This window comes from Anomaloglossus baeobatrachus, chromosome 10 (genome assembly GCF_048569485.1).
Source record: "Anomaloglossus baeobatrachus isolate aAnoBae1 chromosome 10, aAnoBae1.hap1, whole genome shotgun sequence".
NCBI classification, from domain to species: domain Eukaryota; kingdom Metazoa; phylum Chordata; class Amphibia; order Anura; family Aromobatidae; genus Anomaloglossus; species Anomaloglossus baeobatrachus.
This window is the reverse complement of record NC_134362.1, coordinates 59,608,051-59,632,419: the sequence shown is the minus strand read 5'-3', so window position 1 is coordinate 59,632,419 and position 24,369 is coordinate 59,608,051. Positions and strand designations below refer to the sequence as shown.

General features: G+C 45.5%; 1 protein-coding gene across 2 annotated transcripts in view; it reads right to left on the bottom strand.

Moving 5' to 3' along the window:
• Nucleotides 1-24,369, bottom strand: part of RASSF7 (Ras association domain family member 7) — a 107,153-nt gene that overhangs the window by 76,940 nt on the left and 5,844 nt on the right. Inside the window, exon 1 of one of the 2 annotated variants that reach the window (XM_075326338.1) lies at nucleotides 19,710-19,797. The exons of the other annotated variant lie outside the window; for it this stretch is intronic. The gene's annotated coding sequence lies outside the window, so the exon portion shown is untranslated. Of the gene's footprint in view, nucleotides 1-19,709; nucleotides 19,798-24,369 lie in introns of those variants that run through there. 2 annotated transcript variants of the gene reach the window in all.

Here is a 24,369-nt window from a genome sequence, read left to right as displayed (position 1 = left end):
TTACAAGTGAAAGAGGGTATACGTACAACAATCATTAACAGTACATAACAGACTGGTATAGGAGGAGAGAGGACCCTGCCCGCGAGGGCTCACAGTCTACAGGGAATGGGTGATGGTACAATAGGTGAGGACAGAGCTGGTTGCGCAGTGGTCTACTGGACTGAGGGTTATTGTAGGTTGTAGGCTTGTTGGAAGAGGTGGGTCTTAAGGTTCCTCTTGAAGCTTTCCACGTTAGGGGAGAGTCTGATATGCTGTGGTAGAGCGTTCCAGAGTATGGGGGAGGCACGGGAGAAATCTTGTACGCGATTGTGGGAAGAGGAGATGAGAGGAGTAGAGTAGGAGATCTTGTGAGGATCTGAGGTTGCGTGCAGGTAGGTACCGGGAGACTAGGTCACAGATGTAGTGAGGAGACAGGTTGTGGATGGCTTTGTATGTCATGGTTAATGTTTTGAACTGGAGTCGTTGGGCGATGGGAAGCCAGTGAAGGGATTGGCAGAGTGGCGAGGCTGGAGAATAGCGAGGGGAGAGGTGGATTAAGCGGGCTGCAGAGTTCAGGATAGATTGGAGGGGTGCAAGAGTGTTGGAAGGGAGGCCAGAGAGCAGGAGGTTGCAGTAATTGAGGCAAGAGATGATGAGGGCATGCACTAATGTTTTTGTTGATTCTTGGTTAAGGAAAGCACGGATCCGGGAGATATGAGAAGTAGATACGTCTTCAGCAGAATCCATGCAGATTAGATTATCAGATGCCAGAAAATCTGCAGCGCTAAAAGTGCGTCCGTACTCTTAATGAGAAATCTGGATCAAGTAAGCATGTGTCCACATCGAGGACCTTCCACTCAAAAGAGTCAACTCTTTAGTTTAGAAATCTGCTGTTAGTTTCAGAACAAAAAAAAAAACATTCTTGAGGTTCCTATATAAATAAGGTGCTCAAAGTAACATAGGAAGGGTTTTACGGTCTGCAGCACCCTAACACCAAAGGTCCATTTAGGCCGCTTTCACACATCCGGCTTGTCCCCGGTTTGACGGATGTGGCGCACGCCAGTACAGTATGATACAGTACAGTGGCAGTGCCGCAACCTTCAGGTCACATTCTCTGGTCGCATGACAGCATGTGACCGGCACTTGTTGCGCTGCCATTGTACTGTATACACTGTACTGGCATGAGCCGCATCCGTCAAACCGGCGAAAAGCCGGGACGTGTGAAAGCAGCCTTAAGGCGGCGTTACACGCTATGATTTATCTGACGATATGTCGTCGGGGGTCACGGATTCTGTGACGCACATCCGGTATCGTTAGCGACGTTGTTGCGTGTGACACCTACGTGCGACTCCGAATGATCGCAAATAGATTGAAAATCGTTGATCGTTGACACGTCGTTCACTTTCAAAATATTGTTCGTCGTTTGGAACGCAGCAGACATATTGGTACATTTGACACCCTGCAAACGACGAACAACATCCACACGACCGCCTTGGTCAAACAATATATCGCTGAACGATGTTGCGTCGCTTGTGCGATCGTTATGTGTGACCACTACAAAACGACCTATGAGCGATCTCAGCAAATCGTAACAACGATCTGGGCGGGTCACATCGCTAACGAGATCGTCAGATAAATCGTAGCGTGTAAAGCGGCCTTTACTGTGCACTATTATTAGGAACAAGGGTTCCTAAGAGCGTTAAATTCTCTATAATTGTGCAGAGTAACGCGGCTACCGATCACTCGAGAAAAACGATCTGTCATTGGTTGAAATGATCTTCTGTTGTGCACAAAAGGTTATGATTCTCGGCAGCACATCTTATTACACAGGACTATGTGCTGCCGAGAAAAACGGATGCCTATACCAGATGAATGATATCTTATAGATTGTTCAGTATGCATATGAAGAGCAGCCTGCCTGTATAAACAGGCTACTAAAACAACCAAAAACAAGGCAACATTGCCAAGCGGTGATAGTCATGGTACAACTAATTGGACCATCAATATCCTAGAGTAAATGGACAGGTGTGCGCTACATTAGAAAATGTGTGTGCTTCCACAACATAGCGAACAATCGTCCTTAAAGGGTTATTCCCAAGATCATATCCCAATACGTAGTAGATGTAATAATATTAGCAGCAGAAACCTCTAATTAGAAATGTAGCATAGTTCTCCTGATTCACTATGTCTCTTACCTCATGTGCAGGACCTTAGGTATTCATGGTTATGACCACACATATAGTCACAGTTCGTTTTGTTACTTGTGGTCATAACATGGATACCCAAGGCTCTGCAATGCCCTGCACATGAGGTAAGAGACATGGCTGTATTAGGAGAACTAGACCTCAATTTACAACTGTAGTATAGTTGTCCAGATATAGCCATGTGTCTTACATCATGTGCAGGGCATTGCAGGACCTTAGGTATCCATGGTTATGACCACGCATATAGTGACAGTTAGTTGCTTGTGATCATAACCATAGATGCCCAAGGTCCTGCACATGAGGCAAGAGACATGGCTATATCAGGAGAACTATACTACATTTCTAATTGGAGAATAATATTATTATTAATTATTTTTTATTATTAATTATTATTATTATTATTATACCTACTATATATTTGGATAGGATCTTAGAGATGGGAATACCCCTTTAATGAAGCATTGAAGGTTACTAAATCGAATGTAACAGATCACCTTTTCATTAAATACGTCTGAATCCAGCAAACAATGGCTCAGGTATCACTTTTACAAGATGATCATAGGCCATTTTGGCCAACAATCCTATGAGCATGGCCTGCTTAAAGAGTAACCGTCATTTTATTTACTTTTTCGGAACTCAATACGGTATAGAAAAAAAAAAAAAAAAAAAATAAGAAATTTTGTAATGTATCTTAATCAGCAAAATCTGCTTTGTCTCCCCTCCTTCTGACTGGTAATTTATTCTCCAAATCCTCAACTCACAAGTAAAATCTATCTTCAGTAAATACAGATTTTTGCCTTTCCTGAGATGGGAGAGGACAGTTGGTTATTATAAAGTTCTATGGAGAACTGTTCCATGAGAATTTGCATAGAATGTTAAAAGCACCAACTGTCATCTCCTCTCTCAGTAATGGGAAAATCTGTCTTCACTGAATACAGATTTTACCCATAAATTGAGAGTGAAGGATCAGTATAGGAGGAGGAAGAAGCGGATTTGTCTGATAAGATATATGACAATGTTGCTTATTTTCATGTGTAATATTGATTTTTGTTTTATAAATAAAAACAACAGTCACTCTTAGAATCCTGACTCCTAAAGTGCAACTTTTGTGGCATTATTTTCTGAAGTGTAACAAAGGGTTGATCCTCCCGTGGTGTATATACATTTGTACCATATATTCAATGCACAAAAAGAATACAAGAAGAGGGATATAAAAGCGAGGTGTGTTTCCAGCTCTCTGGGTGCGATGCACCTGTAGGCAGAGCCTCATTCAGTGCATCAGAGCACATCACGATGAAAGCCTGGGAGGGAGGCCGGGGACCGGGACCATGAAAGGACTTGTGACTTTGATCTGCAGGTGTGACGGCGGGAGAAGAGGACTCATTACAGAATATCTGGGAGTGAGGACATTAGCCCTTCACATCAAATATAGCGAAGAAACTCACCGATACCATGAACAGTGCTCCATCTATACTACCAATCGCTGCAAAATAAACGGGAATATTTTATATTCTTCCATAGATATGTCGCGGGCGAAGGAGGGGACGCTGCGCTCTCCCACTGCTCGGGTCCGGCCGCTGCTGCTGTGGCTGCTGCTGCTCGGTGGTGGCTCGAGCGGTGGGCCGGATCCCGGGGACTCGAGCGGCGCTCCTCACCCGTGAGTGAAAAGGGTGGGGATTGATTGTGGGGATTTGATATTGTCCGTGACGCCACCCACGGTTGTGGTGATTTTGGTGACACCACCGCTGCTCTGGACGGGGATCCCGGGAGCGGTGACAGGGAGCAGCTGAGTTGTTAGTTCTCCCCTCCGTGGGTAGGGGGTTTTGGTGTCCCGGGGCCCGGTGATGGAATAGGGATGGATGATGGATGGCAGGCCAGGTACGGGGCCTGGTGAGGTGCAGGGTCGCAGGGGCAGCGCTGTGCCGCACGGCACGGTGGTACTCACACAGCCTGAGACGATGACACAGTTCTCGGTAAAACACACGGCTGGAAAGACGGGTCCCACAGACGGCTGCGGTGTTGTTTGCTCCCGGCAGGTTGATGGTGACTGCCTTTCCCTGCACCTAAGTACGGTAAACGGTTCCAATGGGTTCCCACCGGTAACCCGCTCCCCGGCTTGGATGTGGGCCGGAGAAGCCCCTTTTGCCCGCAGGCGCTGGCCCTGAGAAACGGTTGCCTTGGCGGTGGCGGTGTCTCTCTCACTGGGTTGGACGGTTGCCTTCTGTCGGGACTTGACTGTTTGGAAACCCAGGAGGTTCTCTTCACTAACGGATTCGGCAAATTCACGGCGACTCCTAGCCTTGCCGGGGTCCGAAAAGCCCCTGCCAATGGTGCTGGCTTCTCCTTGTGTACCGGTCCGGTACCGCCGGGCCACCGCCCATCCACGGTCCTTAAGGTAAACTCCGATAGGCCACTCCTGCAGACGGTCACCACCGTCTGCCAACCTTGCTGCTCCGTTCGGGCCACACACCCGGACCAACTTCAGATCGCTCAACTACCACTTTGCTCCTCACACTTACTCCTCCACAACTAAGGCTGCTTTCACACATCCAGCTTGAGCTCTGCAACTCAATCCGGCTGTGCAAGCTATGCAACGGATGCGGTGAAAACACCGCATCCTTTGCATAAGTTTTTCCCTTGCGGCCCGTCCGGTTTTTGCCGCTTGCGGCATGCTACTGAGCATGCGCAGTGGCAAAAACCGCATGCGGCGGCCGGATGCGGTTTTTGCCGCATCGCGCCGCATCTGGCCGCCATAGGCATGCATTGAAAAATTGTGCCGCATCGGCCGAATGCGGCGCGATGCAGTTTTTTTTGCCGCACGAAAAAACGTGCTAGGCAACGTTCCATCCGGCCGCCGCATCGGCTAAATCTGCCGCATGCGGCAAAAACCGGATGGAACGCAAGGCCATGCGGCACAATGCGGCACTAATTAAAGTCTATGCAGAAAAAAACGCAACCGGCAGCAAAAAAAAAAAAAACGGTTGCGATTTTCCTGCAAAGCAGCCTAATCTGACTGTTGTTCCCTCCTCCAGGACTGTGAACTCCTTGGTGGGTGGAGACCAACCGCCTGGCTCCACCCCCTGGTGTGGACTTCAGCCCCTGAAGGAAGGCAACAAGGGTTTTGTGTTCTGGCTTTGATGTGCTTAACCGGGGTGTAGGGTGTGGTGGTGTAATTACCTGTGGCCCCTGGCTTGTCCAGGGCGCCACATATACACAGTACAGACCAAAAGTTTGGACACACCTCATCTCTAGAACAACTGTTAAGAGGAGACTTTGTGCAGCAGTCTTCGTGGTAAAATAGCTGCTAGGATCCACTGCTAAGGACAGGCAACAAGCAGAAGAGACTTGTTTGGGCTAAAGAACACAAGGAATGGACATTAGACCAGTGAAAATCTGTGCTTTGGTCTGATGAGTCCAAATTTGAGATCTTCGGATCCAACCACCGTGTCTTTGTAGAAAAGGTGAACGGATGGACTCTACATGGCTGGTTCCCACCGTGAAGCATGGAGGAGGAGGTGTGATTGTGTGGGGGTGCTTTGCTGGTGACACTGTTGGGGATTTATTCAAAATTGAAGGCATACAGAACCAGCATGCCTAGAACAGCATCTTGCAACGGCGTGCTATTCCATCCAGTTTGTGTTTAGTTGGACGATCATTTTTCAGCAGGACAATGACCCCAAACACACCTCCAGGCTGTGTAAGGGCTATTTAACTAAGAAGGAGAGTGATGGGGTGCTACGCCAGATGAGCTGGTCTCCAGTCACCAGACCTGAACCCAATCGAGATGGTTTGGGGTGAGCTGGACCGCAGAGTGAAGGCAAAAGGGCCAACAAGTGCTAAGCATCTCTGGGAACTCCTTCAAGACTGTTGGAAAACCATTTCCGGTGACTACCTCTTGAAGCTCATCAAGAGAATGCCAAGAGTGTGCAAAGCAGTAATCAAAGCAAAAGGTGGCTACTTTGAAGAACCTAGAATATAAGACATATTTTCAGTTGTTTCACACTTTTTTAAGTATTTCATTCCACATGCTTTAATTCATAGTTTTGATGCCTTCAATGTGAATCTACAATTTTCAGAGTCATGAAAATAAAGAAAACTCATTGAATGAGAAGGTGTGTCCAAAGTTTTGGTCTGTACTATATCTATCTATATCTATATATATATAAAAAATGCAATCCATACGTCATTGATGGGCTGGGGTAGAACTACAAGCTCTAGAATTCCCTCATCAGGAGCTGAGGTTTGCAGATACATAGTAGCCATGATGACGTATGATACATTAGCCGTAATCATTTTTTAGCTCAATTTTGTCAAATGTAAATATTTACTCTGTATCTCACCCCTTTGGGATTGTTGCTTTTTAGGGGTTATCTGCAAAGGTTATCTAATATATACTGTGGTATGGCGTAAACACTTTCCTCCAATGCAGTCCAGGCCAGCGGCTGGGGTCACGGAGGCAGCATTCCTTGGTCCGAGTTTGTAGCCCTGCACCCTACAGCTAATTGTCCTGATGACCACTAAGTTTGATAGTAGATATATAATAATGGTAAACAATTACTACGACCTGGTTTTTCTAAAGACCCCCCCCCCCCCCGCCCTTTCATACTGTAAAGCTGCACATTTTAGGGAGGCCTTTTACTGTGGCCAGCCTAAAGCATCTTTCATACATTCGTGTTTCTGGTACATTTGGTATTCATTTCCATATGTATCGGAGACACGGAGAAATAGAGAGGCATTAAAATCAATGGGTTTGCTCACGCATGCGTGTTCTGACATGAACAGTGAGCTCCACACGACAACATGTCAGTTTTTGGCTGGCAGCACGGACGTCACACAAGCCGCACACTGATGTGATCCGTATGACATGTACTGAAGGGAACACAGGGGTGACAAAAAAAAAAAAAAATAATTTATACTTACCTGTCTCCAGCGCTGCTGTTGCTTCCAGGTCCTGCTCATTATGCTCATGAATATTCACTGCACTGACTGCGGACCAGGAAGAAAGTGTGACAGCAGCGCTGGAGACAGGCAAGTATACAAGTTCATGCTATCTGGTCTGAAGAAAAAAAATCCTAATTACTCACCGGTAATGGGATTTTCAATAGCCCATGACAGCACAACCTCTCAGGTGGTGCTGTTTCAAACTAACGCATGTTTCAAAAAAAAAAAATTCATGACACCTTGGAAAGCCCAATTTAGTGAATTTGCATATGGTTACTTTTATATAAACCGCAATAAAAGTCCAGCAATTAACTTATTATGCTTCCTCCTCTGCAATAAATCACCCCAGAAGTCAAAATGCAAATAACCTGGTGCTAGTGAAGGTACTTAAAGCCAGCATGTCATGTCCTGTAGCATCACAGTATACGGATATTCTCCCTATGGCCACTATTATACAGCAGTATTTGTAAACCAAAACGAGGAGTCAGACTCAAGAAAACAAACTGCAACGTTCCAGAATGAACATAGAAAAGCCGGGGCTCCGAGTCTACGCTGACTAGTCTAATGTGTGCCACAGTCGGATTCTCCCTTTGACTACCACATCGGGAAAGACCCTTCAATAAACCAGAGGGGGGCTGGGATAAGCCACTTTTGACTGAAAAATAGGGAAAGCTTTGACCAAAGTATGAAATGATTCAGCGTAAATATACCTTGCAGGGTTGCCAACTTGACTTTGTATTTTGTTCTGAACAACTTACCAAAAAGTGACGGACAGACAAGATTTTTCTTTTATGGACACGTTGGAAAACCATAACAAATCATTACGGTTCTAAGTAATCCATAAGTCTGATATAAGAGAGCTGCAGTCATTGTAGCTTCTAAGATGATGACAATTACAGTCAAAATATTCCATAAATATTTCTTTACCTCCAAAAACAAAAACCAAGGGTGCCTTTAGTTCATTTACTGCCAGGAATAAAAGAAGTAACAAAAAGGAGACAGCTGCACTCTGTAGTGCTAAGATATGTGTAAGAATGAATATAGGAATATAGACATGCATCATTGCTATGGAAAACGCATCAAAATTTGAGATACTTGGCATCAAGCCCAACAGCCAACGACAAGGCAACACAAAAATGGCCAGTTTTATGTGAGCCCAACAGCCAACAACAAGGCGACACAAAAATGGCCAGTTTTATGTGAGCCCAACAGCCAATGACAAGGAGGTCACCTTGTTGTTGGCTGTTGTGCTCACATAAAACAAGCCATTTTTGTGTCGCCTTGTCGTTGGCTTTTGGCTCACATAAAACGGGTCTTTTTTGTGCTAAGTATCTCAATTTGTACATGTTTTTCACAGCAGTAATGCATGTCTATATTCCCATATTCATTGTTCCACATATCTTTTGCAACTGTCTCCTTTTTCTTACCGTTTCATGTTCAGTTTGCCCCTGTTCACATTAGAAAGGTAGGATGTGCCATCAGTCGTTTTCTTAGATTACCGGGCTAAAAGAAGTGCTGTATTGTACTATACGGTCCTGAAATTTCTGGACAGTTGGTTGTAATTGCATATCCAGTGTCCAATTCACGACGCCTGTAGTTTGGGTTGTATGACCCCAATGACAGTTTACCTTTACTGCAGAGTCCTTTTTTTCAGTAATAGTCCATTAGAATGGATCCATCAGTAATCCGTTGGCAAAAAAGTTCTGCAAAAACAACTTTTCTGTCCGTTTTGAAAAAAATGATTGTTGCAGGATCCATGTAACAATGGAGTTTAAGGGAAACAGATCCGTTAATGCATTCCTATTTATCTTCCATTTGAAACGTATCCTGTAAGCAAAAAACGGATGGCTAAATAGCAATCAGTTAACGGATCTGTTTTCCATAGACTCCAATGGTTAAAAAAAAAAAAAAAAAAAAATGGATCCTGCAAAAACAATTTTTTTCAAAATGAACAAAAAAGTTGTGTTTGCAGAACTTTTTAGCCAATGGATCCGTTCTAATGGATAATTACTGGACATGTGAACTCAGCCTTAACATATGTAAAAATCATTCTTCCGTATCTCCATAGCCTTTAGTTGTTGGACGTGTCTCATTGCAGCTTATTCCCTTGTTATGGATGCACGCTCTGCTTACGCAGGCAGTATGCATATTTAATCAGGGAGTCAGGAAAGACCGCCGTCGGCTGAACAAGTGTCTCCCTGGCGGCTATGTAATGTGCATGGCTGGCTGGAGAATGAACCAGGTACGGTACACCTGCACAGAGGATTGCTCCATTCACCTACAGTGTCATGACTACAGATAAATAAAGCCTAATACACTATAAGGAGGGATCGCGAGTTCACATTAACCTGCACAAACAACATTCAAAACGCCCAACGGCAAATTCAGCATGTGTATCCAAATCCAAAACCAGGGGGTGCAACCAGTGATTGGACAGATCTGGGGGAAAAAACAACTTTTTGGCTTTGAAGAGGGGGAGTGTGCGCTCCGCTCAGGGAGGAATGCTAGGAATCCTCCTTGTGCCTAGCTCTGCCATCCCTACGCCTGTGACTCAGATGGGTAGGAGTTGGTAATAGAGCAGGAAATATGCATACCTGAATATTCGAGAGCGTATAGTAATTACCTACTGATTATAAGCCAAAGCAAAAAAAAAATAAAAATTATTGGTGCCTGCACTATATTATGCATTGCTTATATAGCGCCATCATATGCCATAGCGCTTTAGGCAGGTTTTCACATGTCCAGTAATGATCCGTTAGAATGGATCCATTGGGAAAATAGTTGTATAGTCACTACCTTCTTGTAAGTTTTGAAAAAAAAAATGATTTTTTTTTTCAGGATCCGTTTTTTAACATTGGAGTCTATGAAAAACGATCCGTTAATGGATAACTATTAGGGATGATCGAATACCTCAAATATTTGGCTTCGCGAATATCCGCCGAATAGGTCGCCGCTATGCGAATATTCGATGCGCAATGTAAAGCGGGCTTTACATGCTGCAACATCGCTAACGAGAGGTCGTTGGAGTCACGGAATTCGTGATGCACATCCGGCCTCGTTAGCGACGTCGTTGCGTGTGAAACGCAGGAACGACCGTTAATGATCAAAATTACTTACCTAATCGTTGTCGCAACGTTCTAATCCCGATTATCGTTGCTGTTGCAGGACGCAGGTTGTTCGTCGTTCCTGTGGCAGCACACATCACTATGTGTGACACCGCAGGAACGAGGAACAACATCGTACATGCAGCCGCCGGCAATAAGGAAGGAAGGAGGTGGGCGGGATGTTCGGCCCGCTAATCTCCGCCCCTCCGCTTCTATTGGACGGTCGCTTAGTGATGCCGCTGTGACGCCGAACGAACCAGCCCCTTAGAAAGGAGGTGGCTCGCCAGCCAGAGCGACGGCGCTAGGCAGGTAAGTATGTGTGACGGGTGTTAGCGATGTTGTGCACCATGGGCAGCGATTTGCCCGTGACACACAACCGATGGGGGTAGGTGCTTTCGCTAGGCGATGTCAGTGTGTAAAGCCCGCTTTAGTCTATGGAAAGCCCGAATAGTTCCAAATAGTTGTTTTTCGGGTTTCCCATAGACTTACATTGCGCATCGAATATTCGCATAGCGGCGACCTATTCGGCAAATTTTCACAAAGCCAAATATTTGAGGTATTCGATCATCCCTAACAGCTATTTATTCATCCGTTGTTCTTGCGTTTGTAAAGGATCCATTTTATTCTTACTGGATCAGTTTCCAATGGAGGATTAATAGCGATCAGTTAATGGATCTATTTTCCATAGACTCCCATGTTAAAAAAAAACGTATCCTACGAAAATCAATTTTTTAAAAACAGACAAGAGCGTTGTGTGCGCAGAACTTTTTTGCCAACGGATTGCTGCTGGATCTGTTCCACCGGATGATTACTGGACATGTGAACTCAGTCTCACCGAGATCATCATCACTGTCCCCATTGGGGGATCACAATCTAAATTCCCTATCTCTTTGTCTTTGGAGAACCCAGGAAACCCAGACAAACACTATAGCTTATATGTATTCTACGGCATGACAAAAGATTCTATGTGCTAAGGTTCGGTTCACACATACAGTAGTTATTTCCATTTTTGAGTCCATTCTTGGATCGTAAAAACAAAAAACATTCTGGTCCAGGATACATTCATATGAATGGGAATGGAAGTGTCAAATTCGGCCTTCCGCTTGCCTCCTTTCCATCCTCCTGGATCAGAAAAAGTAATTTTGCAAAACCTTTGTCTGCCCCTCCCACCCAAAAAAGATAGAAATTACTTTGTACTCATTTTCTTACATTGGAATCAATGGGAAAAGGATCATAATAGATCGTTTTCAATTGTAACGGATCCAGTTTGTTTGTATTCTTTGTTTACAAATACCGGATCAGACTCAAAAACGATGACAACTGCACTTTGTGAACACTTGCACTCTGCTTCCTAAAAAGTTCCCAATTGCTATTTCGCACTTCCCCCCCTTGTATTATTGCTCAGGTATCAGTCACCAGGCACGAGCCGAGGTGTTGTGACCGGAGCAGCTGGCAAATTACTCACGTGATCACATGCTTCTATGGCAGGTAACCAGGCTGGAACATGCACAGGTGAGTCTAGTAAGCAGGTAAGAATGCATCCCGTAAAACACATTACTGTATTATGACTGTATGGGTTTTTATGGACTTTTAATGCTATATGTTATATAGAGAACAGCTGTCATCATTGTGTATGATCCGGAGGTTTGTCAGAGTTGGAGGGCAGCCCCATTCTATTTTCCCACATGAGAAAAATGGATACATTTTGAACAATATTAATTCATTTTTTATCCTTCTTTTTGATCTGGATTTTTTTTTCCCAATTCTACCAACAGTGTGACATCCATTTTTCTTACACATATATATTATATATATATATATATATATATATATATATATATATATATATATATATATATATATATATATATATATATATATATATATACACACACACACACACAAAAATACGTACATATATAAAAAGATATACATAAATATATACATGTAAAAAATAAAAAAATATAATATATACATATATAAAAATATATACATATATATAAAATTATATAAATATATACATGTATAAATTAAAAAAAATAAATAAATATATTATATATACATACATACACACACACACACATATATATATATATACACACACATTATATATATATATATATTTATATATGTGTGTATGTATATATATATATATATATATATATATATATATATATATATACACACACATATATACACACACAATTTTATTTCTATATGTATTTTTATATATGTATATATTAATATATAATTTTTGTATTATTTTTTTAATTTATACATGTATATATTTAATAATAATAAAATTTATTTTATTTCTATATGTTATTTATTTATATATTAGGCTACTCTGGCCAATTAGGCTACATTCTTACATCCATTCCTATCTCCACGCCCATGACAAAAACTTTTTTTTATTATACCCATTCATTTTTAAAAACTGAAAGAGGAAAATTGTTTAAACTTTTTATTTTATACTGAAATTTAATAACCGCAGTTAAAGGGAACCTGACACCAGACTTTGTGCCTATAAGCTGCGGCCACCACCACCGGGCTCTTATATACAGCATTCTAACATGCCGTATATAAGAGCCCAGGCCACTGTGTAGAACATAAATATCCCTTTATAATACTTAGCTAATGGTCGCGCTGCAGTGGAGTTGGGCCATATGGGTGTCTCCGTTGTCTGGTGCCAGCGCCTCCTCTTTCGGCCATCTTTGTCGTTCTTCTTCTGAAGCTGGGGTGGATGACGCATCCTACATCATCCACACTCGCCGGCGCACTTTGATCTGTCCTGAGCAGGGCAGATCAAAGTATTGTAGTGCGTCTGCACGGGACCGGTGAGTGTGTATGACGTAGGACGCGTCATGTACACAGCCTTCAGAAGGAGGACGAAGATGGCCGAAAGAGGAGGCGCCGGATAACGGAGACACCCATCTGACCCAACTCCACCGCAGTGACCGTTTAGGTGAGTATTATAAAGTGATTTTTACGTTCTACACAGCGGCCTGGGCTCTTCTTTACAGTATGTTAGAATGCTGTACATAAGAGCTCACCGGTGGTTGCCGCAGCTTATAGGCCCCAAATCTGGTGACAGGTCCCCTTTAAAAAAAAAAAAAAAAAAAACACAGATGAAAAAGGGATGGCAAACCAATAGCAGAACACATCTGTTTCTCCTTTTTTATCCTTTCATGAAGAATTCCCATCAACTTGAATGGTTGAGTTTGGTCTCCAAAAACTGATGAGAAAGTGGAGACATGTCCTATTTTTGTGTGTTGCAGGTAAAACTCGCCAATGTGTCCATAATAAATAAATGGATAGTACGCTATGTCATTAGAGTGCTAACATTTTAGGGCTACATTCACACCCACAGAATTGTAAAATTTGCATATCCTGTGCGCTTGTGTATTTTTTTGTTGTTTGTGTGTTTGTTTTTTGTTTGTATATTTGTTTTGTGTCATGGATCTGTGTATCCGCTCCATTAATTTCCTTTTTTCCTCACCACTCAGTCCGCAAAAAAAATACAAACATTAACTATACGTGGGTATGTCACCAGTTGCATATTCTATAATGAATACTTGTTCTATCCATGAAAAACACAGAACACGTACGTGAGTCCTCATCAGAATGGTCGCCATCATGGTCATATCACTGATCCCACCCATCATGTCCCTAATTAGGCTGTGTGACAGCTGTATCAGGTAGAGGGGCGAAGAGCACCGGCTGCTCACTACAGATATCCATACCATGCTCATTGCCCCATTGTTTGCCTATTGAATTTCACTACAAGCACAATACAACTGATGGATAATGTTCGAGATGTCAACCACCGGCCGCCACCTGCTGCTAAAATCCAACCAGCAGCAAGAATGAGAATGCATCCAAAATCTACATGCAAAAAATGACATTGGAAACACCATGTCTGAAAATAAAGGGATCGATGTTTCAATTGGCATGAGATACCTGGATCTGAGCGGAGGAGTAACGCATTATGCTGCATAGACACAAATGAGAAGCTAAACTGTATTATCTGCACCTTACAAGATAATACACAAGCCGTCAGCAAGATGTGACACTACAAATCCCAGCAGCTCACAATCCGCAGAGTACTTATACACTAGTGATATGTTAGTGTTAATAGCACTGGTGTATAAGAGGGATTAGTCCGAGCAGGATATCATCTATATAGGGGTTGCATACTCTACTCCATGCATTTCTTGCAGATTTCTTCCAAGGTCTCTGGTTTTCAATCATCAATGACAGATATTTGTAGGTTTAGTAACTCTTGCGACTGTCCCGGGACCCAGTGATCACACAAGCACTTATAGGGTATAGCATCAAAGTGTAGTCCGACACAAATAACTTTGGAGCCACTGATGAGCCTCATACACTTATTACATTCACAAATTTACCTATGCTTCTATATAATATGTTGGGTAGTTTGTAGAACAAATGATGATGAGATGCTTCCAATCGCTCTACCTAGTGAAAAAAGTGTATTGTGCCAACTACTGATCATATCTGGGTGGGAGGGGAGGAGGATAGGTGACATACTACTGCAAAGTGGCCCACCAGAGGATTCTCCTGCTCCCCTATGGGCCAGTACGTGCCCGAGTGAGATGCATATAGAAGTACAATGGACGGCTCATGTACATCTATGGGAGGGTGTTTAAGGTGCACCACAAAACAGAATTGCAATACTGTTTGCATGAGCTCTTCTAGAACATGAGTTTGGCAGGTGACCTAAATTTTGGAGCATTTGGTGCTAAGTGTTGCATCTAGATTTAAGGCACCTATACATATTAGAAAAATGTCGGCCAACGATCGTTCCTGTTTATAGGAAATTCAGCCGAGACGAGCGTCGGCCGAGACGAGCGTCGGCCGAGACGAGCGTCGGCCAAGACGAGCGTCGGCCGAGACGAGCGTCGGCCAAATGATCCACCGAAGCATCAATTGGCCAACAACCATCGAAGGTCTGGAACACGGACCCCCACTCAGAGGGGGCATAGTGTAAACACAATGTGCACAAAATAGTATCCTGCATTAAGTGGAGCAAATTAAGCCAACCAAGAAGTAGTAAAGTAAGACAAAAGTGTGTAAAGAGGAGCTAGATGTATCACCCACCATGGGCCACTGTGATGAATCTGGGACATTTTCAGGTTTTTTAGCCCAAGTTCACACTATATCTAGGACAGTATTAGTAAAACTGCCCCTTGTGTGTATCTGCATGGTAAGAACCAGGCATATGGTCCAACAGACTGGAAGGATACTAGTATAACTACCATGCAAACCACATCAAACTCACACCTAGGAGACATGTTACTGTTCCATCCGGTCATAAGCTGATCTAAGCAGGTAGTGATCCAGAACATAGTCAAAGAACGATCCCACAACCAGGCAGAGCTGGCGGAGGGAAGAGTCAGGTAGTCTAAGCTCATCACACAAGAATCAATCCACCAAAAGCAGATACTTCCAGGTAGTCTCACAAAAAGTAGAATTTTAAACTTGTAAGGAAAACTCAAGTGGCTGTGAATAACAAGGGCCGATTCAGATGAGGACCAAATAGTGAATGGACCACCTCACAGCCATTTCCCACCTGGACCTCAGGTCATTTTCGATTGTCCCAAACTGCACATAGTTCACGTATCAACCATGCGGAAAGTACATGGTGCTGCTGCAGTGACCGGCCCAAAAATTATCACAGTCGCCTGAACACGACCTTATGTTCACTAAAATATACTTTATTCAGAAGATCCAACTACATAAATAAGAAACCTAGAAAATTTGTGACCAGTCTTCGCATCCGGCCGGCACAACACATCGGATTCACAACATTACGGTCAAACCATGAATATAAACATTAGTTATATAATGCTGGCTTAGGCAACCTGTACCTACCATGCCAGGGAGTTCTGCAGCAGCTGGTCTTCTAAACCGGCTAAACCAATGAGAACTGTGGATCTTGAGGTCAGCTGCAGGGATTATAGGTTTGCTGCAGTAGCTCTCCTGCTGACCCTTGTAGTGCCTGTGTCTGGAGGTTCCCTGCAGCTACTCTCCCGCTAACCCTTCTAGTGCTGGTGTTTGGAGGTTCCCTGCAGCTCTCCTGTTGACCCTTTTAGTGCCTGTGTCTAGAGGGTTCCTGCTGACCCTTGTAGTGTCTGTGACTGAAGGTTCCCTGCAGCAGCTCTCATGCTGACCCTTGTAGTGCCTGTGTCTGGAGGTTCCCGGCAGCAGCAGATCTCCAGCTGACCCTTGTAGTGCCTGTGTCTGGAGGTTCCCGGCAGCAGCAGATCTCCAGCTGACCCTTGTAGTGCCTGTGTCTGGAGGTTCCCGGCAGCAGCAGATCTCCAGCTGACCCTTGTAGTGCCTGTGTCTGGAGGTTCCCTGCAGCAGCAGATCTCCAGCTGACCCTTGTAGTGCCTGTGTCTGGAGGTTCCCTGCAGCAGCAGATCTCCAGCTGACCCTTGTAGTGCCTGTGTCTGGAGGTTCCCTGCAGCAGCAGATCTCCAGCTGACCCTTGTAGAGCCTGTGTCTGGAGGTTCCCTGCAGCAGCAGATCTCCAGCTGACCCTTGTAGAGCCTGTGTCTGGAGGTTCCCTGCAGCAGCAGATCTCCAGCTGACCCTTGTAGTGCCTGTGTCTGGAGGTTCCCTGCAGCAGCAGATCTCCAGCTGACCCTTGTAGTGCCTGTGTCTGGAGGTTCCCTGCAGCAGCAGATCTCCAGCTGACCCTTGTAGTGCCTGTGTCTGGAGGTTCCCTGCAGCAGCAGATCTCCAGCTGACCCTTGTAGTGCCTGTGTCTGGAGGTTCCCTGCAGCAGCAGATCTCCAGCTGACCCTTGTAGTGCCTGTGTCTGGAGGTTCCCTGCAGCAGCAGATCTCCAGCTGACCCTTGTAGTGCCTGTGTCTGGAGGTTCCCTGCAGCAGCAGATCTCCAGCTGACCCTTGTAGTGCCTGTGTCTGGAGGTTCCCTGCAGCAGCAGATCTCCAGCTGACCCTTGTAGTGCCTGTGTCTGGAGGTTCCCTGCAGCAGCAGATCTCCAGCTGACCCTTGTAGTGCCTGTGTCTGGAGGTTCCCTGCAGCAGCAGATCTCCAGCTGACCCTTGTAGAGCCTGTGTCTGGAGGTTCCCTGCAGCAGCAGATCTCCAGCTGACCCTTGTAGTGCCTGTGTCTGGAGGTTCCCGGCTGCAGCAGATCTCCAGCTGACCCTTGTAGTGCCTGTGTCTGGAGGTTCCCTGCAGCAGCAGATCTCCAGCTGACCCTTGTAGTGCCTGTGTCTGGAGGTTCCCTGCAGCAGCAGATCTCCAGCTGACCCTTGTAGTGCCTGTGTCTGGAGGTTCCCTGCAGCAGCAGATCTCCAGCTGACCCTTGTAGTGCCTGTGTCTGGAGGTTCCCTGCAGCAGCAGATCTCCAGCTGACCCTTGTAGTGCCTGTGTCTGGAGGTTCCCTGCAGCAGCAGATCTCCAGCTGACCCTTGTAGTGCCTGTGTCTGGAGGTTCCCTGCAGCAGCAGATCTCCAGCTGACCCTTGTAGTGCCTGTGTCTGGAGGTTCCCTGCAGCAGCAGATCTCCAGCTGACCCTTGTAGTGCCTGTGTCTGGAGGTTCCCGGCTGCAGCAGATCTCCAGCTGACCCTTGTAGTGCCTGTGTCTGGAGGTTCCCTGCAGCAGCAGATCTCCAGCTGACCCTTGTAGTGCCTGTGTCTGGAGGTTCCCGGCTGCAGCAGATCTCCAGCTGACCCTTGTAGTGCCTGTGTCTGGAGGTTCCCGGCTGCAGCAGATCTCCAGCTGACCCTTGTAGTGCCTGTGTCTGGAGGTTCCCTGCAGCAGCAGATCTCCAGCTGACCCTTGTAGTGCCTGTGTCTGGAGGTTCCCGGCTGCAGCAGCTCTCCAGCTGACCCTTGTAGTGCCTGTGTGACTGGATCCATATCCACACATTATATTACCTCTGATGCTTTAGTTTCCAGACCCCAGGGAAGATCTGTGGGGATTTTACTCCCTATTGCACTCCTCTATTCTACCCAATGGGGAATTCGCCTGCCATTTTACTAGCAGGCTGCCATGGAGAGCGCTCCGCAGTGCTGGTCTCACAGTGAGAGTAATGGTGGACAGACAGTGGCTTGTGGCTTCCTGGCGCAGATCATGTATCCTCCATCACACACAGGGGCTGACACCTGTCACTCACACAATACGCAGCATCGCCCCAACATATCAGGACACTGAGCCAACGTGGGTCATCCTATAACACCGCCTCCTGTGCACCAGGTCAGGGGTGCACAAATCCTAACAATAACTAACAATGCATTGTTTAGATTATGTTTATATAACCACACCCCATTACACTGCCAAAAAGGAAAACATCAGATGTCACAGAACATGGTGTCATTAGTTCATGGATTGGACTGAACAACCTGTGCCCCGACCTGATCGCCAGCCACCTGTGCCCCGACCTGATCGCCAGCAACCTGTGCCCCGACCTGATCGCCAGCAACCTGTGCCCCGACCTGATCGCCAGCAACCTGTGCCCCGACCTGATCGCCAGCCACCTGTGCCCCGACCTGATCGCCAGCAACCTGTGCCCCGACCTGATCGCCAGCAACCTGTGCCCCGACCTGATCGCCAGCAACCTGTGCCCCGACCTGATCGCCAGCAACCTGTGCCCCGACCTGATCGCCAGCAACCTGTGCCCCGACCTGATCGCCAGCAACCTGTGCCCCGACCTGATCGCCAGCAAGCTGTGCCCCGACCTGATCGCCAGCAACCTGTGCCCCGACCTGATCGCCAGCAACCTGTGCCCTGACCTGATCGCCAGCAACCTGTGCCCCGACCTGATCGCCAGCAACCTGTGCCCCGACCTGATCGCCAGCAACCTGTGCCCTGACCTGATCGCCAGCAACCTGTGCCCCGACCTGATCGCCAGCAACCTGTGCCCTGACCTGATCGCCAGCAACCTGTGCCCTGACCTGATCGCCAGCAACCTGTGCCCCGACCTGATCGCCAGCAACCTGTGCCCCGACCTGATCGCCAGCAACCTGTGCCCTGACCTGATCGCCAGCAACCTGTGCCCCGACCTGATCGCCAGCAACCTGTGCCCCGACCTGATCGCCAGCAACCTGTGCCCCGACCTGATCGCCAGCAACCTGTGCCCCGACCTGATCGCCAGCAAGCTGTGCCCCGACCTGATCGCCAGCAAGCTGTGCCCCGACCTGATCGCCAGCAACCTGTGCCCCGACCTGATCGCCAGCAACCTGTGCCCCGACCTGATCGCCAGCAACCTGTGCCCCGACCTGATCGCCAGCAACCTGTGCCCCGACCTGATCGCCAGCAACCTGTGCAGCCTTCACTACAGAGGGTGAGGGTACAGGGAGCCTGCAGGAGGCGGATCCGACACTGGACACTACAGAAAAGCCCAAGACTCAGCACAAGTAACAACAAACAAGTCCCAAGTATGAGCCGAGACCTGCAGGAAGCGCCCGCTGCAGCCACTCACCTGCTCCCGGCACAGCGCGCACTCCACGGCGCTCCGATCAGCTGCTCCGGCCCCCACCCTGCACTGTCCGGCACTGAGAGCCAGGAAGCAACCTGCAGCACCTCACACGCCCCTGATTGGCCAGCCCCGGCCTCCTCACCACGCCCACAGGTGAGGACACCTATCGGAGCGCTCATCTGTCACTCCTCGCCGGTGAGTACAGGTGTGGGCGGGGCCAGGTGTCATCTGTAGGGTGATGTCATTCCACGGAGCAGAGGTGTGCTTAACCCCCTCATGCCCAGGGAAGAGTAATGACACCACCTCCCTATAGATACTGCTGTATGTGCGAATGGGAGTACTGAATTGTGAGCAATGAAGTCCGCCGGCTCCACACACGGCTCACATACCGGACACTGTGAAGACAAGCAGCGCATGGATACCGCTATCAACACATATCAGGTGTGAATAATGGCATCCCTAGCCATGATCTAACGGTGAAAACACACCCGAAACGCGTTGATAGCGTTACCCATGCGCTAACTGCAAGTGCCCTAACAATTGTGGAGAGCTGGACTGTATATTTTTTCACTTTGATCACTAAAGTAACTGACTTTAAGTGTGTGTGTGTAGTGTGTGAGTATATATATATATATATATATATATATATATATATATGTGTATATATATATGTATATATATATGTATATATGTATATATATATATATATATATATATTCAAAAGCTTGTAAGCTTTCGAGCAGGGCCCTCACTCCTACTGTAGCTGTTGAATTATGTACTATTTTGTTTTGTTTTTGTCTATACAACCCCCCACCGGATTGTAAAGTGCTGCAGAATATGTTGGCGCTGTATAAACTTTATTATTATTATTATATATATGCGTGTGTGTGATTATATATAAACTAACTATATATACCTAGTTACTTAGCTTAGTCACTGTTTATATATATATATATATATATAAAAATATAAAATATATATATATATATATATATATATATATATATACTGCTCAAAACAATAAAGGGAACACTTAAACAAAAATGTTGTATTTTGGTGTTCCCTTTAATTTTTTTGAGCAGTATATATATATATATATATATATATATATAAAAATAGACCATGACTAAGCTAAGTAACTAGGTATATATAGTTAGTTTATATACAATCACACACACGCATATATATATATATATATATAGTTTGTGTAGGCACATCCCCATATATAGCTTATATACAGGCACAGGGTCGGACTGGCCCACTGGAGAACTGGAGGATCTTCCGGTGGGCCCAGGCACTGGCTCCTGCTGGCAGGGCTGTCAATACCCTTACTAATGGGTTCTGGTGAAGAGGGGGACCCAGGCCCCAAAGGGGTACTTAGCTTTATTAACCCCCAGGCCGGGCCCCCCTCCAGTGCCGCAATACCATATAGCTAATTTGCAAGCAAATTAGCCATGTGCTGGCATAGTTTCAGCTCAGTGTCAGAGTGTTGACAATCTTCTTATAGCCTCGGCCATCTTTATGTAGAGAAACAGTTCTTTTTCTCAAATCCTCAGGTAATTCTTTGCCATGAGGAGCCATGTTGAGCTTCCAGTGACCAGTATGAGAGAGTGTGTGAGAGATAACACCAAATGTAACACATCTGCTCCTCATTCACACCTGACCTTATAACACTAATGAATCACATGCGCAATTTTGGCGCACTTTGGCCATTTTCACTTAAGGCTATGTGCGCACGTTGCGTTCTGCAGCTTTTTCGGCTGCGTTCTGAGACGCACAGGCAGTGACTTACACGCTGCGGAATTGAACGCAATGTGCGCACATGGCCTAAGGGTGTACTCACGTTTGTCGCCAGTGGTTTAGACATTAGTGGCTGTGTGTTGAGTTATTTAGCGGACACTAAATATACACTGTTATACAAGCTGCACACTGACACTGTACATTTTATCACAGGGTCAGATTTACAGTGTTATCCCATGAAAAGATATAAAAAATATTTATAAAAATGTGAGGGGTGTACTCACTTTAATGACATACTATATACACACAAATCACTAATCCACCTGCCACCTAGAGCTGTACCTTTAAGAAATTGTATAAAAACAAAGAAAACATTCCACTCCACAGCTAATAAAGGTCACAGTGGTAAGAGTGACTAACACTGCGGCACCATAGAGCCTCCCACGCGTTCACAGTCACACTGGCAGCAGATGACCTGTTATATACAGGTTGCTGATTATGTGGATTTTATATCAAGGATTATATTAACATTTTCTTAATTTTATGTATCCAGAGACGCTGTGGAATGAATAACATGGCCACAATCACCGATGCTCCTGGGTTCTCATAATACAGTGGTGTATAACTGTATGACTATGCAACTTTACCACTCAGGTGTCTGGAAAAGCTGGGTAATATACTTAATGGAGATGATGGTGAGGGAATAAACTTGTGTAACTAGAGCTAGACAGTCTCCCTTTACAGAGGATGCATCATTTGCCATAAATGTTTGTTTGTTTTCGTGCTCATCTCACTTAAAGTGGATCTTTCTCTTGCTAAAATAAAATGAGTCAAATACCTTGAAAAGTCTGTGAGTTCTCCTGATTCTGTCGCTTTTTTCCGTTTTGTGCTGCGTCGCTCCATTACAGAGATATTCACATTTGTAGATTTGATGTGCAACATGTGAAATCTCTGCTGGCAGACCAACTGGGCGATTCTTCGGAGTCTTCACCTCTCACTTCCAAACACTGCCAATCACAGCTCAGCATTATCTAGGTCTCCTAGATCAGCTGCCAAGCTGTGATTATCTGTGTCTGGGAGGAAAAGGGGAAAGCGCACGACTCCAGGGAAGACTCCGAAGAAACGTCCAGCTGGCCTGTAAGCAGAGATTTCACATGTTGCGCATCCTATCAACAAATGTGAATATCTCTGTAATGGAGCAACGCAGCACAAAACAGAAAAAAGTGACAGAATTAGGATGTCACACAGAGTTTTGCTCAAGACTCGCTGAGTGTCATGGTGGCATCAGACGCTGTTCACACTACAGGTTCTGACACACCACACTATAGTTTCCCTGATGTTCCTGATTTACAGAGGCAGGCTTGGGCGTCGACCAGCTGTGTGCTCATTAATGGTCAGGCTAGCAAGAGTTAATCTCTGGTATCACAAGTTGTTGGAAACCTATCACATTTACTCCCCACCTTTTTAAGATGGTGGAATCTGTCCTCCCATGCTGACTATAGTTTATAGCTGTGTTGGTCTGTGCGCTGTTGAATCCCAGTTGTGCTGGTGATTATATTGCGTAGTGCTTGGAGTTGTTGTAGAATTCTTTCGTCATCTTTTTGTTTCCTCCCTGCTCTTATTTTCCTCCTTACCTCTTATTGTTTTATACCTTTGTGTGCTGTTGTGTCCTAGTCCTGCTGGTGATTATATTATGTGGTGCTTGGAGTTGTTGTGGAATTCTCTCTTATCAGCTTGTTTCCTCCCTGCTCTTATTTTCCTCCTTACCTCTTATTGTCTTATACCTTTGTGTGCTGATGTGTCCCAGGCCTGCCGGTGATGATATTGCATGGTGTTTGGAGGTGTTGTAGAATTCTCTCGTCGGCTTTTTGTTTCCTCCCTGCTCTTATTTTCCTCCTTACCTCTTATTGTATTATACCTTTGTGTGCTTTTGTGTCCCAGTCCTGCTGGTGATTATATTGTATGGTGCTTGGAGTTGTTGTGGAATTCTTTCTCTTATCGGCTTGTTTCCTCCGTGCTCTTATTTTCCTCCTTACCTCTTATTGTCTTATACCTTTGTGTGCTGATGTGTCCCAGTCCTGCTGGTGATTATATTGCGTGGTGCTTGTAGTTGTTGTGAAATTCTTTGTCTAATTGGCTTTTTCCTCCCTGCTCTTATTTTCCTCCTTACCTCTTATTGTCTTATACCTTTGTGTGCTGATGTGTCCCAGTCCTGCTGGTGATTATATTGCGTGGTGCTTGTAGTTGTTGTGGAATTCTTTGTCTAATTGGCTTTTTCCTCCCTGCTCTTATTTTCCTCCTTACCTCTTATTGTCTTATACCTTTGTGTGCTGATGTGTCCCAGTCCTGCTGGTGATTATATTGCATGGTGCTTGGAGTTGTTGTGGAATTCTTTCTCTTATCGGCTTGTTTCCTCCGTGCTCTTATTTTCCTCCTTACCTCTTATTGTCTTATACCTTTGTGTGCTGATGTGTCCCAGTTTTGCTGGTGATTATATTGCGTGGTGTTTGGAGGAGTTGTAGAATTCTCTGTCTTGTTGTTTTCTCCCTGCTCTTACTTTGCTCCTTATCTCTTATTGTCTTATACCTCTGTGTGAGCGTTCTGTGAGTTAGACAAAGAGGGGAAACCCAAACTCTATCTCTGTTGGTTTTATCACATTCCTGTCCTAGCCCCCCCTGGGATAGAGGGGGTATAATATCAGGGCTGGTCAGGAGCAGGGTCAAGTAGGTGGCTCAGACATCCTCACCTTCAGAGGTAACTCTGAGATAAGGCATAGCTAGAGCCCCCCTAATCTTAGGTTCAGTCTAGGAGCCCCGTTCCCCTACTGTCCCCGATCATGGTGACACAGAAGAGCATTTTTCAAGGTATTTGACTCATTTTTTGGGGGGAAGTAATAGACAGATCTTCTTTAAGTGAGATGAGC